The 17,394-nt window shown below is 43.0% G+C and overlaps 1 protein-coding gene across 1 annotated transcript in view; it reads right to left on the minus strand.

Annotated features, from left to right (window-relative positions):
* The window catches only part of LOC126484862 (protein Wnt-2), a 511,843-nt gene that overhangs the window by 425,670 nt on the left and 68,779 nt on the right, over positions 1-17,394 (minus strand). The window lies entirely within an intron of this gene.

Below are 17,394 nucleotides of genomic sequence, written 5' to 3' on the forward strand. Positions count from 1 at the left end.
AAAAGACTGATAACTTTAAAGAAATTTGCAGTGATGCCCCTTTGACTTGAGTCGTCAGACTACTGACTGTTTCGATGCAATCCGCCACGATTTCCTTTTTTGTGCAACTTGTAGCTCAGATTAATGGTTTCCCTCCAGTATTTATCCTCTATAGCTCCCTGTTGTACCATGGAAGTTATTTCCTGATATCCCACCATACAGTCCCTTCTGCTTGTCAGTGATTCCCCCACGTTCCTTTTCGCCGATCCTACGATGATTCCTCATTACATATGTGCTTTGTTGTCAGGAGAAAAGTCAATTTATGAACAAAAGCCTATCGCCAGAACGAATCGGTTAGCTGTGCGAGTAGATCGAGTGGTTGCAACAGATTTTTGATTTACGAAAAGATTGGATACTCCAATAGAGTTATATCATAGTCATGTTAAAAAGATCACCCGTTGCGTTCCTGTTGAAGTGATTAGCAAATCGGCAACGATGTGGATCAGGTTAACCGGGTCTGAATTCGAAGATGCTTCACTCAAGTTGGAGATCAGAGTTATGTGCGTTCCACCATCTTACCCGTTCTTTCTCGCGCTTGTGGTGGATCAGTTACTGACCGACGCCACGGCGAGAGCAGATGGATAGCGCCCACAGTCGGTAGTTCCCACTTGCTGCTCCCCGCCACCTGCCAGCATTATACGCAGCCTCGCGCCGTCGCATGAGTGTAGGGCATAACCCGCCCACCTCCCTCGTGCTCTTGTTTATGGTTCCACTAAACGCGTGTTTGTTTTTATAATTGCAGCCTTGTTGTGAGTCGGCGTTTATTTATCGTCCCATACGTGGAATTAAGCTATCTCGCTTTTACGATCTTCACTGCAAGCACACACGCAGTGCCCCAATACACGAGAGACTTACGACCAACTGCAATACAAAGCTGTAACCGCCATATGGGAACGAGAAAGCAATGAGAGGGGAGACCTTTTTTTTTTACAAAAACGCGCTGTTTAGCACTCATCTGTGACTATCACCAACATAACAGAAGTAAAGTGCTATACGGTCTGTGGACTTAATCATTATGTTTCTTGGCTACGAATACAGCCAGCACCGATTTCCTTCCTCATCCTTTTCCATCTACATATTGACTCAGCAAGCCATAGTACACTGTCTGGTTAAGGGTACCAGTCAGTCATTCTTCAGTGACGTCCGCAAATGAATCGACGAGAAGATAACTGTCAAGAGGCGAAGGACATAAAATGGCATTAGTTGTTGATAACGGAGTAAGACAGGGTAGAGCCTCTCTCGGATGGTATTTAATCTGTTTGTTGAACAGGCAGTGAAGGTAACAAAGGAGAAATTTGGTAAGCTGATTAAAATTGAAGGAGAAATAAAAACATTAGGTTGGTCGATGCCATCGTAGTTCTGTCACAAAGGGAAAAGTACTTGGAAGATCAGTTGAACGAAATAAATTCTGTCTTCAAAAGAGGTTACGAGAACCAGCAGAAATAAAACAAGGGTAATGGAAATACACTCCTGGAAATTGAAATAAGAACACCGTGAATTCATTGTCCCAGGAAGGGGAAACTTTATTGACACATTCCTGGGGTCAGATACATCACATGATCACACTGACAGAACCACAGGCACATAGACACAGGCAACAGAGCATGCACAATGTCGGCACTAGCACAGTGTATATCCACCTTTCGCAGCAATGCAGGCTGCTATTCTCCCATGGAGACGATCTTAGAGATGCTGGATGTAGTCCTGTGAAACGGCTTGCCATGCCATTTCCACCTGGCGCCTCAGTTGGACCAGCGTTCGTGCTGGACGTGCAGACCGCGTGAGACGACGCTTCATCCAGTCCCAAACATGCTCAATGGGGGACAGATCCGGAGATCTTGCTGGCCAGGGTAGTTGACTTACACCTTCTAGAGCACGTTGGGTTGCACGGGATACATGCGGACGTGCATTGTCCTGTTGGAACAGCAAGTTCCCTTGCCGGTCTAGGAATGGTAGAACGATGGGTTTGATGACGGTTTGGATGTACCGTGCACTATTCAGTGTCCCCTCGACGGTCACCAGTGGTATACGGCCAGTGTAGGAGATCGCTCCCCACACCATGATGCCGGGTGTTGGCCCTGTGTGCCTCGGTCGTATGCAGTCCTGATTGAGGCGCTCACCTGCACGGCGCCAAACACGCATACGACCATCATTGGCACCAAGGCAGAAGCGACTCTCATCGCTGAAGACGACACGTCTCCATTCGTCCCTCCATCCACGCCTGTCGCGACACCACTGGAGGCGGGCTGCACGATGTTGGGGCGTGAGCGGAAGACGGCCTAACGGTGTGCGGGACCGTAGCCCAGCTTCATGGAGACGGTTGCGAATGGTCCTCGCCGATACCCCAGGAGCAACAGTGTCCCTAATTTGCTGGGCAGTGGCGGTGCGGTCCCCTACGGCACTGCGTAGGATCCTACGGTCTTGGCGTGCATCCGTGCGTCGCTGCGGTCCGGTCCCAGGTCGACGGGCACGTGCACCTTCCGCCGACCACTGGCGACAACATTGATGTACTGTGGAGACCTCACGCCCCACGTGTTGAGCAATTCGGCGGTACGTCCACCCGGCCTCCCGCATGCCCACTATACGCCTCGCTCAAAGTTCGTCAACTGCACATACGGTTCACGTCCACGCTGTCGCGGCATGCTACCAGTGTTAAAGACTGCGATGGAGCTCCGTATGCCACGGCAAACTGGCTGACACTGACGGCGGCGGTGCACAAATGCTGCGCAGCTAGCGCCATTCGACGGCCAACACCGCGGTTCCTGGTGTGTCCGCTGTGCCGTGCGTGTGATCATTGCTTGTACAGCCCTCTCGCAATGTCCGGAGCAAGTATGGTGGGTCTGACACACCGGTGTCAATGTGTTCTTTTTTCCATTTCCAGGAGTGTATAATCTGGTGATTCTGAGATAAGTACATTAGGAAATGTGACACTAAAAACAGCCAATTAGGTTTTCCATTTGAGCAGCAAACTAACTGAATTAGAGAGGATAAATTCGTTTACATTGAAGTGCTAGGAAGTCTTTTCTGAAGGTATTCGCATAGATTACAAAAAAAAAAAAAAAAAAAAAAAAAAAAAAAAAAAAAAAGAGGGCTCTGAGCACTATGGGACTCAACAACTGAGGTCATCAGTCCCCTAGAACTTAGAACTACTTAAACCTAACTTACCTAAGGACATCACACACATCTATGCCCGAGGCAGGATTCGAACCTGCGACCGTAGCGGTTGCCCGGTTCCAGACTGAAGCGCCTAGAACCGTTCAGCCACATCGGCCGGCCATAGATTGCAGCCTGACATGAAAGTGAAAAGTGGATGTTAAGCAGCTCAGACAAGAAGCAAAAAAAATTATTCAAATTTGTGTGACTTAACTGCTAAGGTCATCAGTCTCTAAGCTTACGCACTACATAACCTAAATTATCTTAAGAACAAACATACACACCCATGCCCGAGGGAGGACTCGAACCTCCGCCGGGACCAGCCGCACAGACAAGAAGACATTAGAAGCTTTTCAAACATGGTGCTAATGATGAGGTACGGATTCGAATAAGCCAAAAGAGAAATTTACGGCGGAAATAAACTAAAAGAAAGAATCAGTCAATATGATACATCAGAAAACATTAAAGAATCGTCAGTTTGGTGATGGAAGGAAGTGAAAAGTATGGTGCAGACCAAGCTTGAATACAGTAAGCAGAACGTATTACTAGAGGCTCACGCTAGAGCTACCCGTCGGGCAGCTCACGCCAAAACCTCCAATTTGGTAGCGTGTACCACCGGTGGCACACGATCGGCTATATCAATTATGCAACTAGCAATACACTATCGTGTGATGTATTACCTAACAGCCAGGCGCTACGAACATCTCTGAATACAATTTTGTGTCACCCTTCAATGAGAGAGCTTTCTGAACAAAAGACACATTTCTACATCTACATCTACATTTCATCTACATTTATACTCCGCAAGCCACCCAACGGTGTGTGGCGGAGGGCACTTTACGTGCCACTGTCATTACATCCCTTTCCTGTTCCAGTCGCGTATGGTTCGCGGGAAGAACGACTGTCTGAAAGCCTCCGTGCGCGCTCTAATCTCTCTAATTTTACATTCCTGATCTCCTCGGGAGGTATAAGTAGGGGGAAGCAATATATTCGATACCTCATCCAGAAACGCACCCTCTCGAAACCTGGCGAGCAGGCTACACCGCGATGCAGAGCGTGTCTCTTGCAGGGTCTGCCACTTGAGTTTATTAAACATCTCCGTAACGCTATCACGGTTACCAAATAACCCTGTGACGAAACGCGCCGCTCTTCTTTGGATCTTCTCTATCTCCTCCGTCAGACCGATCTGGTACGGATCCCACACTGATGAGCAATACTCAAGTATAGGTCGAACGAGTGTTTTGTAAGCCACCTCCTTTGTTGATGGACTACATTTTCTAAGCACTCTCCCAATGAATCTCAACCTGGTACCCGCCTTACCAACAATTAATTTTATATGATCATTCCACTTCAAATCGTTCCGCACGCATACTCCCAGATATTTTACAGAAGTAACTGCTACCAGTGTTTTTTCCGCTATCATATAATCATACAATAAAGGATCCTTCTTTCTATGTATTCGCAATACATTACATTTGTCTATGTTAAGGGTCAGTTGCCACTCCCTGCACCAAGTGCCTATCCGCTGCAGATCTTCCTGCATTTCGCTACAATTTTCTAATGCTGCAACTTCTCTGTATACTACAGCATCATCCGCGAAAAGCCGCATGGAAATTCCGACACTATCTACTAGGTCATTTATATATGTTGTGAAAAGCAATGGTCTCATAACACTCCCCTGTGGCACGCCAGAGGTTACTTTAACGTCTGTAATTTCATACGATCTCTCGTTGTTTTAAGAATAAAAGGACAATATATTAAAACGGTAGCCTATGGCATTTGAACAACACGGCTGCCCCACGTTCAGAAACAGGAAAACCAGCGCAGACAGGTGAAGGAAAGCATGCACACGCGCGACGTCTCAATTCGAGCAACACAGTTCCCATTGCCCTCGTGAATGTGTTAAGTGAATGTAGGTTGCAGTTGTGATACAGAGTGAAGGGTCTGGTACAGAATAGACGAGATTGGAGAGCTGCATTACACTGTCGTAGGACCATAACAACATAGATATGTACACATATACATACATGCATACAAGACTTGATATCTCTCATTTTGTCCTTACCCAAGATTTAAATTAGAGGCAAAAAAATCATTTTAGAGTGGATCGCAGATGTTGATTCTCCAAGCGTTCTCAAAACGTTCGTCGTGTTTGAACGTGTTCATTGCGAACCAACTTCATGTTTGAAATGCATTGTCATTAGGTTCGAAAGCAGAGCTTCCCTTCTGGACACTTACATATCTTAGAGTTTCTGTATGCTCGGACCTTCATTAACGGTCTGCGGGGGCACTGTGTCAAACACTTTCCGGAAATCTAGGAAAATAGAATCCGCTTGTTGCCTTTCTTCCACGCTTCGCAGTATATCATGCGACAAAGTTTCGCTCGATCGATGCTTTCCAAATCCGTGTAGATTTGTGGACGGAATATTTTCTGTCTCAAGGAAATTTTTTACGGTCGAAGTTAGAATACGCTCAAGAATTCTGCAACAAACCTACCGTAAGTATCTTGGCATGTAATTCTGCGGAACGCTCTTACACACGCGAGTCAGCCGCGCTTTTTCCAGTCGCTTGACCTCGCACTGGATGAGGGTCTAGTGATAAATGGAAGTAAAGAAGGGGGACCAATGCCGAAGGGTACACTCTCGAAAACACAACTGGGATTCCTTCCGGACCCGATGACTTAACTGTTTGGAAATTGGAAATTTGTGGTAAGGTCTTATGGGACCGCCGGCCGGAGTGGCCGAGCGGTTCTAGGCGCTACATTCTGGAGCTGGGCGACCGCTACGGTCGCAGGTTCGAATCCTGCCTCGGACATGGATGTGTGTTATGTCCTTAGGTTGGTTAGGTTTAGGTAGTTCTAAGTTCTAGGGGACTGTTGACCTCATAAGTTAAGTCCCATAGTGCTCTGAGCCATTTGAACCATTTCTTATGGGACCAAACTACTTACGACATCGGTCCATAAGCCTACACACTACTTAGTCTAACTTAAACTAACTTACGCTAAGGACAGCACACACAGCCATGCCCGAGGGAGGACTCGAACCTCCGACGGGGGAGCCGCACGGACCGTGACAAGGCGCCTGAGACCACGCGGTTACCCGGCGCGGCACTAAACTGTTTATAACCGCTTGCGCTGCTTCCCAGCGCCAGGTACACCAATTCCTACGTCTCCCATACGAAAGTTTGTACGACGGTCTGAACGATTTTCTTGCGAAAATGATTTTTAAAACGGTACATTTAAAACTTCGGCTTTCCCTTTGCTGCCTTTCACTGACACTGTAGACTGGTGAAAGAGTGACTGAATAGAAGCTGTCTGAATACAAGCTCTTGATCCGCTTAGCATCATAGCGCGATATCGTATGTATGATCACTGGAACACGTAAAGAACCAAACTAAACATAGGAGTAATGCGAAGAGCCGATCCTCGCTACTTAAAGAGGTCTCACTCAGCATTCAGGCTAATGACAATTTCGTGGCAACCGTTCCAATAAAGAATGAAAATAACGTATGGAGCAGAATGTAGAAAATTATAAACCCTAAATATATAAAATGAAACCTCCGCAACACCATTACTCTACTACTACCAGTACCACTACTACTACTACACCTATTACAACTGATGCTGATAGTCTCAGATTACTACATCAACAACGCAGACCAATGAAACTGTAAGTCATTAGTTTGGGCGGTGGGGCCGCTAGAGCGCCTGCTGCGCTTGCTGGCGGTAGCCTACAAAGTTTTATTCTTAGTTTAGTATTTTATGACGTCATATCAATCCGGACTTGTAAGTACAGAAGTTAGAAGTGCCCAAGCCGACGTCTTCGATCTCGACCACCGAGGTGCCAGGAGAATATGTCGGCGCGAGCTATAGCGAGATAGAGATATGCCGTCCTCACATAGGGCGTGAAAGAGAACTTGGGTGAGGAGCTGATAACGTTTTATAATGTCATAGTGTGGAATTCACGTACTGGAGGATTTTCAAGCGCGAAAGGCAGAATCAAACGCCTCAGATTTTGCTTCTTGGTGAGGAATGAAATGCGAGATCGCATTTTCTTGACAAGCAGAACTTAAGAGATGACACATTGGATTAAATCGTATGATTTGTTACAATCTGACGTCAGTTAATGACCTAACCATGGTTCCAGCCTTGAGATAAAATCAAAGACACAGAACCAAACTGACGTCTACTAATTTTAGGACAGTGGATAGGGGCTTAGACTGAGCTGTGAAACGTTGCAGGTTCGTATCATCCTTCGCCGGCCGGAGTGGCCGAGCGGTTCTAGGCGCTTCAGTCTGGAACCGCGCGACCGCTACGGTCGCAGGTTCGAATCCTGCCTCGGGCATGGATGTGTGTAATGTCCTTAGGTTAGTTAGGTTTAAGTAGTTCTAAGTTCTAGGCGACTGGTGACCATAGATGTTGAGTCCCATAGTGCTCAGAGCCATTTGAACCATTTTCGTATCATCCTTCTCTTTTTATTATTCACCTTCATGTTTTCCACAAGAATCTGGGCATTTTTTTAGTAGGAGTTTGTTCTTTAACATTCATGTGATGTACATATAAGATCTGTTAACGAGTATATTGACAAAGCGAATAACATTGTGCAACTCGAAGTACACCCCACGAATAGTTTGCAAAAAGGCATCAGGGATACTCTTAGTAACACAAACTGTCTTATAGACGAATACAAAAAGAGGACCTTATATGCGTATAGATTGTATTACTGGTCTAGATGTTGGTGTGATCACTTTTTAGGATTGTGAATAAGGCTATATTATTACAGCTGAAACTATGGTCAAGGTTTAGAATATACATAATTAGTGCAACTGTGGGCTGTTTCTCATTCGAGACAATACATTATCTTCTCTTCAGGCCTATACAATGAACTATCACAGCTATGCAGTTCTCATCTGCATTTAAGTGTTGTAACGATGTTCTGAGGAGTGGAGATTATTTTCTAGTGACTTTTCCGTGATTAATCGATTAAGAAGTGATATATTCGGATATTATATGATGAAGTGTACATCATCCATTACTATGCGATTTTTGGACCCAATGTGGAGTCTCATTTGGTTTAAAATTTCGTGGTATGTACTTGAGATAGCTCTTGGTTTCTGCACTTCCCCTGCGATGTATATGGAACAGTCAACATCCGGTTTGGTTGAGCACTATTTGATATTTAAAATCCGTAGTGACATAGTCTAATAGTATATTTGTTATTTTCGCCACCTCCTATAACGAGACTACCGTTAATTATCTTCGTTCTGTAGATACTCGCCAGAAGTATGATGTTAGGAATTTTCTGCCCAAATAACTGATGTTGGTTTCCCATCTTACAAATTGTGCTCTTACAATTAGAAACATTAAAACTTTGTGTTATTGGTGGAAAAGGTATGCTTTTGAAAAGTTAACGTACGCCATATCCATTCTTTGGTTGTGGTACCCATGGTCTTCTTACATGGGTGGACACATTTTTACTTTGTTTACTTTTCAAATTTTTATTTTTTACTTCTTACAGTCGTCATCCGAGAGTGATCTTTGGATTCTTCCTTGTAGAGTATTGTTTAATAACCACTGAGTACAGCTATGGTGTTTCAATAGGTGTGATGCCTTTTTAATGTATCGTTCCGTTTTGTATACTTACTACAAAGAGTATCATTGCTTATAATGTACCCCCTTTACTTTACCTGTCATATGATCCTGTTACCTAATTTACATATGATTAGTCCGTCTCTTTACCCGCCTCCTTTACTTTTTGGCAAAAACCGGTAGAGTCTGCCACGTATAACCATACATATTTACAGACAATGGATATACTGGAATGATGGTTGCATTACTTTGACAGTTCTATTTTATGAATCCCTCGCTTAGGTTACTGATGATTTTACAGTATTAATGAATAACTATTAATTTATGATAGTGCGTATTACGTTTATCATGTAGATTTTAATTGAGACTTAATTCTATTAATTATGTAAATTAATATGTAACAATTGCATCTTTTAGACAACACGCTCTGTATTTTAATATGTACTTATTGCTCTGTTATAACCTTCATTGTATAGGCCTGAAGATGATATAATGTATTGTCGAAACTGGTAGCCTAAAAATAAAACCTAAATAACGGCGATTGGTATTTTATTATTGGGAACACTGACATTGTCCCGCACCGATCGGTGCTGCACGAAAGGGGTAGCTCCCAGCAGCATTTGTTCTGTAGTGGCGAGTGTCCAGAGGTTTATACAGTTCTCATCGTTGATTGTCAGTAATACAATCAGCAGGCCACCTTGCACTACCGATCCCCATTCTATATCGAAAGTGAACACTGTGAGACACAGCGATACAAAAGCTTCAGTAGTAAGTACATGTCTATGCACAACACAATATCACCTTGTACGTAACACCGAAAATGCAGATAAAATACCTTCTGCACTTCCAAAACTTTTTTCTGTTTAATAGCTGGTGATGAATTTTAAGACACTGCTAATTCTGAATCCGTGACCTCTATTACAGAACTATATTTAATACGCAATGGGGGTATTTGTCTGTTCATTTTTAGAATTCATTGTAATTATAATGTCAATATTGTAAAATGTTGGATAATAGCCAAGGGAATTTTATTTAAATATATTGATAGCAACGACGAAATGGCAGTATCTGTGCCGTTATTTATCTTTGCGTATAGAGAGTCTCTGTAGCGCTGCGAGCAGAGAGCAGGCAGAGCAGCTTGAGTCTTGAAAGAGTGCAGATGTGTTTGTTGGGCACTGCCGCAGACGTGGTGCGCAGGTATGATCGGGCCAGCGCAGGTGCAATTACTTTGTTAACCCGCGATTACTGAGAGCACGGTCGGAGTGGACAGCTGGATGAAGCTGCAATTCTAACTACTAAGTGTCCCATAACTATCCGTGGCTCTGGAAAGGACTCTTGTTCCGCAACGAGCAGCAACAGCAGCAGCTCAACATTGTTTTCAGCTACATGTCATTGTCCTCAGACTTTATTACCAAGCAGGGTCTCTTTCCTTTCCGTTGCAATCACCGAGTGTCGTAAAAATATGAAAATTGATCAACCATTTTTTGCCAGTTTTGTTTGTTTGCTAATGACCAGTTTCAGTCTAAATTTTGCTGCCTCAGTAACTGTTCATTCTAGTATTGCATAACAGAGGATTAACTAATTTGGAATTTTGAGCCTTAATGTCATTCACTCACAGTGAAGTAAAAGTTCACTGGAAAGACTTATAACTAAAGATATTGCACAAATTAAGAGTGCGCTATTTCATTTATTCTATGTCCAGCTTAGCGAGTGACTTCTGCTGGCTTGGTACATATCTTATTGTTCTTATATTAAAAGCAAATCACTTGTTCGTTCGCTTAAAATAAATTCAATTCAATCTTTCAATAATTGAAAGTAAATTACTTCCCCTTTTCCAAATCTTGCATTGTTTTACTCTGAGGTTACTGAGAGTCGTTTCTTTACGTAACGAAGTTCCAGTTATAGTCATTCCTTTATTTAACTAGGAACTTCATTTAATCTTTCTTTCAAAATTCAGTATTTCAGAATAAGTAACTGCAAAGTCAATGCTTTCTGATTCATTCATTTTCTCCTGAACTGTTGTGTCGTGGAAAGGCGTGACAACCTTATGTTGCCACGCCAGTGATTATTTATTTAATGTCTTTGCCATTGCCTACTTAAGATCAGGATATTCATTACCCTAGTGGTCTGGTGACCGTTTGATTATCCTTTTTTTGCCACCCAGTATTCTTTTATTACCAGAATTTTTTATATTAAAATTTTTACGTGGTACCCTTTTCCCCCCTGCGTGGTTCGTGAGCGATTGCCCTATATTTGAACCATTCAAAATTATCCGTATTTGGATTAGGTTTAGAGTAGAATCTTCCGTCAGAAGGCTCCATTATACACTTTCCTCCTACTAACCGGTATTATTTTCCTTAGATAACAGTAGCCTTACTCACTGTAAAATGTCATTAGGCATATGCGATCACGGTCATTTATATCGCAATGCAATAGCCGCAATAGGCCGATTAAAAAGGGGAGGGTTACAACCTTAAAAGGGAAACATCCACATCGCCCCCCCCCCCCCTCAGATTTAGTGGTAAGGAGGCCCAGTGGATAGTCAATCAAAAATTGAACACAGATCAATCATGAAAGCAGGAAGATGATATGCTAGAATTTGAAATAAAAAAAAAAGGAAAATGAAAATATTGAACGGCCCAAGCACAAGGTGTGCTATATAGAGCAGGCGGCAACAGAAATGCGGCCGTGGTTAAATAATTACGGTATTGGGCTGCCAAGTGGGTGAGCCGTGTTCCAGCCTACCTTGTGACTTTTTTTTTTCTTCGCTGGTCGCTTTATTCAAATTTGTGTCTGACACGTGGTGCAACGTCCGTTTGCAGCAGCGAGGTTTAAGGTAGGACCTATAATGACAGTTGATTCTGCATAACTACCCTACCAACAGCCGAAACGAAGTGGCTTTCGAATGGGAACTGCAAATGCTTGATGACAAGACGACAGGAACAACCGAATCCTCCACCGGAAAACACGTTTGTTGGTGTTATATACGGCATTAATGATAGTACGCGTATCGTAAGATAGGAATTTCTTATCGACACACCTCATTTGTACGACTGGTGAGTGAGTGAGATATGGCTCCTTACCCGATATAGATGTTCGTATGAATGTGAATGTGGTAACTCCCAAGGAAATGACGAAAACATAGTAGTTTGTCACATAGGCTGCATCAAATGAACGCAACAGTTTCACAGTCACACAGTTTCTCTGAGCGTTGTCAAAACATATGTTTTTAAGGTTTTTGAAGTTGCGTTCCGTTTTGGAAGTCTTAACTCTCGAATTCTTTTATTGTAACATAGCTCACACCCGTTTAGTTGTTGTTTTCATTTCTGTGAGATGTCTATGTGGTATCTCGCCAGCTCCCACTATTCATCATATTTACTTTACGTACTCTTACCACGTGACTCATATTCTATAACCAATGTATAGCCGAGCAGTCTAGGGTGCCGCAGTCATGGACTGTGCGGCTGGTCCCAGCTGAGGTTCGAGTCCTCCCTCGGGCATGTGTGTGTGTGTGTGTGTGTGTGTGTGTGTGTGTGTGTGTGTGTGTGTGTGTGTCCTTAGGATAATTTAGGTTAAGTAGTATGTAAGCTTAGGGACTGATGACCTTAGCAGTTAAGTCACGTAAGATTTCACACACATTTGGACAACCAATGTATAGTATGACAACTGCCAAGACTTCAGAAAGAGAACTAACATTTCAATGACCGGACGGACAGTTCATGACGTTGGGAAAAAAGAAATTAAAAAAAAAAATGGCACAAAGGACGTCTGAACACAGGTCCCTGCTCGGCGTTTACACCATGACCGTTTACCCACGACGCCGTTGTTATTTCAGCCTGACTTTTATTGCTCTTCCTGTTTCTGGAACGTTAACTGTAAAAAAAAAAAAAAAAAAAAAAAAAAAGCAGAGCCAACTACCGCTATTTGTCTGCCTCAAGCACTCTGCGCTTCTCATACAGGGCGCTCCGCCGACAACTTAGTGGTGAGTTGCAGGCCCCGCCACTCAAGTTCGCCGTCAGGCGCATGGGTGCGCGAATTCTAACCGCTGGAACATCAGCACAACAGGGAACGACGAATCCAGTCGCATAACTAAGAAGATGTTCCTTATGCACGTAGTCGATGGTCGTTTTCGGTTATGCTGTCATGGAGCGGCTTCTGGAAACATGCAATACGCCACGAATGGAAGTAAGCTAGTGTGGGCAGTATTGTGCTTTTGGGGACACTCATTTGAGCTTCCGTGTGACTTGTGGAACCATGCAGCTGTGGACTACGTGAACGTAATCCCCTTATGTCTTTCCAAACAGCGAAGGCATCTTCCAGACTAACTGTGGTGTCACAAGGCTAGAATTGTGCTACATTAGTTTCAGCAGCATGATAGGGAACTAACATAAAATCATTGGCCAACAAATTCGCCTGATCTGAATCAGGCGGTATTTTATCGGGCGTCAGTTTTGCACCCTTTGACCACTGGCGCCACATGTCTACGGTAACATACCAAGGGCATTAGAACGAAATTTTTTCTCTGCCGCGGTGTGTTCTGCTAGATCAAAACTGTGTGCCAGACCGAGATTCGAACTAGGCACATTCGCCCATTGCGGGCAAGTGCTCTACTGACTGAGCTACCCAAGCACTACTCACAACCCGTCCTGATAGCTTTACTTCCTGCAGTACCTCGTCTCCTACCTTCCAGACTTCACAAACGCTCTCCTGCGGAACAAAGGTCGCAAGCTGGAATCTCGGGCAGGCACACAGTTTTTATCTGCCAGGAAGTTTCACACCAAAGAATTGTCGAATCCATGTCAGACGGAATCACCTCTGTATTGCATTGCAAAGGTTGACCAATACGGTATTAAGCAAGTGGTCATATTAACAAGAGGATGGTCATCATTGGTCGTTGAAGTAGAAATACTTGTTTATGTTGCAATTAGAGTTGAATCACTGCGTGACCCTCATCAATGCTAGTATTAAAGGCCTGTGGACTCATAAATACAAGCATTAAAGCTGCAGTATCTGTAAATATCAGTGAAGAGTACTCGTCAGAGCGAAGGTAGAAATGCATTTGTACCTTCCGTGTCCACAAAGATTTAATTCTAGCATTGATGATGGTCCCGCAGTTACTGAAATGGATTGGCGACGGAAATAAAGATCTCTACTTAGACGACCAATGCTGACCAACCTTTTGTTTCTAATGCTGGTGTAGTGGTCGTGGTGCACGTAACTCCTGGTGGAGTCGCCATTCAAAACAAAAGTGATCATTATGGTTTGCTGTCAGCTTATATTTTCAGTTTTATGCTCATTGGCATATTTATCTGTATTATACAAGGCGTACACACAACGCATAAAGTGGTGTTAACCACGAGTCCGTTTTGCAACCTGCACCACGAAAGTAACGAGCAGCCCTCAGTGGCACGCCATCACCGTTTTCTTTATCTTAAATAGCTTTGTGACTAATGCCCTTTTGGCATATTTATTATTTTATAAATGATATATAAGTCCTGTCAGTCTTTTACGATGATTCCGTACTTATACCCTATCATACGTTTTTAGTCATTATTCTGTGACCATGTTATAGAATATAGATCATTCTTTGTTTTAAATTCTGAAGAGGACACTCCTAGCAGTGTTGAAACCAGGTTAATTTGTTAAAAATATAGTGACCGAGGGCTGTTTCTCTTTCAATTGTACTTGAATATTGTTAAGCAGTATAAGAAGAACAGAACATGCAGCTGACGTTTCTGACACTGTTGTAAAACACTTGGAGTCTGCTGAAGATGTGCATAATGGCTCTAAACCGATTGTGGCAGTACAGTAAAAGTTCTTAAGAGTATTTGTGGCTGATTGCAATTAATTTCAGCAATACTGAACTTGGCTCAAAGGAGTTATGCTCAGCAATAATCCTGTGTCCACACTGAATCGAAATGAAACAGTGAAAAAAAATGAACAAATAAAACAAAATATTAAAAATTTCAATTGTTTCGTTAGAGTCCAGACATAAAAACTCTGGTGTCAGCAGTTTCGAAAATAAAGATTAGACCTTCGTTGTGGCGTCTGTAGCGAGCTGTTTCTTTGCATGTAACATCCTAATTAGATCCATCTGATGTTTTTTCTCATGCATATACACAGACCAAATGTTGAGTGGCCCAAAGACGACACAACATATGGTCTATAAAAACAATTTAAGGAGTCAGAAGGTTTCGGAACTGCTGTTGTTTCAGCTGATTTTTTTTAAAAATTGTGTTCAGTTGTTTCAATCTTCTGTGTGACAGTATTCATTTACTAATCATATAATATTATCGGATTAAGGGTTCTCCTCACTCTTAATGTGATATGACACGGAGCTTTTCTTATATCTTCATTCCACTGTTTTTAATCTTCCATAATTTCATACATTCATTAATATCGAAAAGCAATTTATAAAAAAAATGTTACGCCGTCATATGATGTCCGAAGCCCTTTTATCTTGCGTCTATCTAATCTGAACGAGAAACTTTCGATATTCTTCACGTAGATGCGGGTGAGACAAAATGGAAATTTAATTAATGTTCGCCTGGCGAAACTCAATCTTGTTCGTCTGCGCTTTATTTGTCAATTTTGCCCTCCCTTTTTTACCCGGGAGTGCAAAAATTTAATTGACTTTCTTGTAAACCGTTTGAAGTATAACTTCACACTATTCGCCGGCTGTCCAGATTCCAATTACAGTCACTGGCTCCGGACGCTATAAATATTCACAGCACGTGTCCGAGCTACAGCGATTAACCAGCGATGTTATCGGACTGCAAGCAAATCCGATACATAAAACATGCGCTAATCGGCCCGGGCTAATGCAGCGGGCACACAGCGGCAGGAAATGCTTGCAAATGAGAATGCAGGCTTTCTCGGCGAATTTAAAGGACGAAATTGCACTTTCTGCCGGGAACAAAGTTCAATAATTTTGGGCAGAATTTCTAAATAACTCTGCTAAAACTTGCCATCACACTCTGTAACTTGTTGAGGGTTCTGTATTGAACGTAGTCAGGTCGCTCCTACACTGACATTTAGTCACAATCCTTATTAAGGTCCAAGACGCTTTACGTGGGTCTGCAGACTCATACACAAGCTGATGGAATGAAGTGCAAGCATATTCCTGTTTTCTGGAGCCTGATATGTGTTTTATTTTTCTGTAAATGTAGTTACATGAGTGTATCGCTTAATATGCAAAATATAGCATGAAACCTTAGATTATGAGCGATCCAGCCAGCTGCATGCCGTAGGCTCCTCTTAAGGCATCCATAAGTAGCTAAACTTCTTACCGCAGGCGGAAGAAGGGTCATGAATAATGCACATCTTCTGGTACAAAGTTAGTGATTGTAAACCTTTATGTAACTTGTTCTTGTTACGAGTACTGATCTCAGGAACGGATTTGTTGGTTTGAAGCATGGCAATTTATTTACAACATACATCACTGACGACCAACTTATTTATTTATACACTCATCCAAGGATCATCTCAGAATGATGTAGGATTTATCGCGGTAATCAGTTAAAAATCAGTAGCCCAAGATATAGATATAGGCGGCATAGTTAAATATGCTCTATAAGGATAGGTGAACTGTTAGGCCGTGGTATTCTCATGGAACCATCGGGTCATTTGCCTAAAGTGGTCTAGGAAAAGCACCAAAAATCCAGAACAGGATGGCTGGACAGAGCGAACCCCATCCTTCCGAATATGTAGTCAGTGCCTCAAGAGCTGCACCACCTCATTCGGTTGGTCCGTATTATACAACGTTCTTTGATTTACCTGCAAAGACCTTCTGAGAGTTAATAGTATAAAGACATAGTTTTGCTCATCGCCGCGCACATTAAGAACACCCGCTGATGAAATTTTCAGCCATGAAGATGCTGCTATGTTCTTTGCGAGGACTCCAGCCTGTTCGGATAAAGGCCGGCCCGAGTGGCCGAGCGGTTCTTGGCGCTACAGTCTGGAACCGCGCGACGGCTACGGTCGTAGGTTCGAATCCTGCCTCGGGCATGGATGTGTATGGTGTCCTTAGGTTAGTTAGGTTTAAGTAATTCTAAGTTCTAGGGGATTGATGACCCCAGAAGTTAAGTCCCATAGTGCTCAGAGCTATTTGAACCTTTTTTTTTGTGTTCGGACAAACAATTCGGATGCCACCAACATTCAAGAATTCTCCAAGTTTCCTTCGTGTCCTTCCCTCTGTCCAGATAAAAAAATTGCAACAACAGGACATTACTGTCATGTACTTTAAATACCGACACATGACTTCCTTGCAAAAACGATAAACTGTGATCAGGTATGGGAATGCGATATGCTGTTGCCGTTAACCCCTTTATTATTACCCACTACTCTGAGTACACCAAGTAATCTTCAATTGTGTAATATGCATTACTGATGAAGAATATTTTAGGTGCTTTTTTGAACAGATGTATTTCAATAATGTAGCTGTTAGTATACCTAGGCTTTCAATGGACTTTCGCAGGACATTCGTGTATTATGCTTAGGATGACAATGTTTGGTTTGTGGAAAGCCCGTACAAAGTCCCAGTTCTTACATTGTCCAATCTAGCCACTGCCACGAGTAATGATGATGATGAAATGACGAGGACAGCACAAACATCC

The sequence above is a fragment of the Schistocerca serialis genome, chromosome 6 (genome assembly GCF_023864345.2).
Source record: "Schistocerca serialis cubense isolate TAMUIC-IGC-003099 chromosome 6, iqSchSeri2.2, whole genome shotgun sequence".
Lineage (NCBI taxonomy): Eukaryota > Metazoa > Arthropoda > Insecta > Orthoptera > Acrididae > Schistocerca > Schistocerca serialis.